This window comes from Orycteropus afer, unplaced genomic scaffold (assembly GCF_000298275.1).
Source record: "Orycteropus afer afer isolate SDZICR_OR568_19922 unplaced genomic scaffold, OryAfe1.0 scaffold00154, whole genome shotgun sequence".
In the NCBI taxonomy this organism is placed as follows: domain Eukaryota; kingdom Metazoa; phylum Chordata; class Mammalia; order Tubulidentata; family Orycteropodidae; genus Orycteropus; species Orycteropus afer.
In genome coordinates, this window is record NW_006921741.1 from 3,145,030 (window position 1) to 3,146,808 (window position 1,779).

Consider the following 1,779-nt stretch of genomic DNA (forward strand, 5'->3'; position numbering starts at 1 on the left):
TAAATGGAAGTGGTATATCAGAGATCGGGCTGAAGCAGGACCTGAAGGCACAAGTAAGTTGCATGAGCAAGTGGCCCAAATGCCTATGGTCTCCACTCCAGTCACATTACCTTCCCTGTCCCACTCTGCACCTATGGCCTCATGGGGAATTCCTTATGATCAGTTGACTGAGGAAGAGAAAACTTGTGCCTGGTTTATAGATGGTTCTGCATGATATGCAAGCATCACTCGAAAGTGGACAGCAGCGGCACTGTAGCCCCTTTCTGGGACTTCCTTAAGGAAAGTGGTGAAGGGAAATCTTCCCAACGGGCAGAACTTCGAGCAGTGCATATGGCTGTTCACTTTGCATGGAATAAGAAATAGCCAGATGTGTGATTATATAGGGATTCATGGGCTGTGGCTAACAGCTTAGCTGGATGGTCTGGGACTTGGAAGGAGCATGATTCGAAGATTGGTGATAAGGATGTGTGGGGAAGAGATATGTGGATAGATCTCTCTGAATGGGCCAAAGGAGTAAAGGTATTTGTGTTTCATGTGAATGCGCACTAAAAGGTGACCTCAGCAGAGGAGGACTTTAACAATCAGGTAGATAGGATGACACATTCAGTGGAAACCAGCTGTCCTTTTTCCCCAGCTACTCCTGTCATTGCTCAATGGGCTCATGAACAAAGTGGTCATGGTGGCAGGGATGGAGATTATGCATGGGCTCAGCAACATGGACTCCTGCTTACCAAGGCTGATTTGGCTACTGCCACTGCTGAGTGCCCAATCTGCCAACAGCAGAGACCAACACTGAGTCTGCGATATGGAACCCATTCCTCAGGGTGATCAGCCAGCAACCTGGTGGCAGGTTGATTACAATGGACCACTTTCATCATGGAAAGGACAGCATTTTGCTCTTACTGGAATAGATACTTAATCTGGATATGGATTCGCCTTCCCTGCACACAATGCTTCTGCTAAAACTACCATCCGTGGACTTAAAGAATGCCTTATCCACCATCATGGTATCCCACACAGCATTGCTTCAGATCAAGGGACTCATTTAACAGCACATGAAATGTGGCAATGAGCTTATGCTTATGGAATTCACTGGTCTTACCATGTTCCCCATCATCCTGAAGCAGCTGGCTTGATAGAATGATGGAATGGCCTCTTAAAACACAAATATAGCACCAGCTACCTTGAAGGGTTGGGGCAATGTTCTCCAGGAGGAAGTATATGCTCTAAACCAGCATCCAATATATGGTTCTCTTTCGCCAATAGCCAGGATTCATGGGGCCAGGAACCAAGGGGTGCAAACAGGGGTGGTACCACTCATTATTACTCCTAGTGACCCACTTAAAAAATTTTTGCTTCCTATCCCTGCTACCCTATGCTCTGCAGGTCTGAAGATCTTAGTCCCAAAGGGAGCAACACTCCCACCTGGAAAAACAATACTGATTGCATTGAACTGGAAATTAAGAATGTCACCTGGCCATTTTGGCTTCTCATGCCTCTGGATCAACAGACAAAGAAGGGCATTACTGTACTATCTTGTGTGATAGATCCTGATTACCAAGGGGAAATTGGGTTGGCTTTACATAATGGAGGTAAAGAAAAATATGTCTGGAATACAGATTTTTTAGGATGTCTCTTAGTACTACCATGCTCTGTGATTAAAGTCAATGGAAAATTACAGCAACCCAATTCTGATGTGACTGCTAATGGCTCAGACCCTTCAGGAATGAAGGTTTGGGTCACCCCACCAGGCAAAGAACCACGAGGTGCTTGCTGAGG

At 45.9% G+C, this 1,779-nt stretch overlaps 1 protein-coding gene across 1 annotated transcript in view; it reads right to left on the minus strand.

The window, feature by feature from the left end:
- The window catches only part of DLG2 (discs large MAGUK scaffold protein 2), a 1,122,948-nt gene that overhangs the window by 1,081,342 nt on the left and 39,827 nt on the right, over positions 1–1,779 (minus strand). The gene's annotated exons all lie outside the window — the stretch shown is intronic.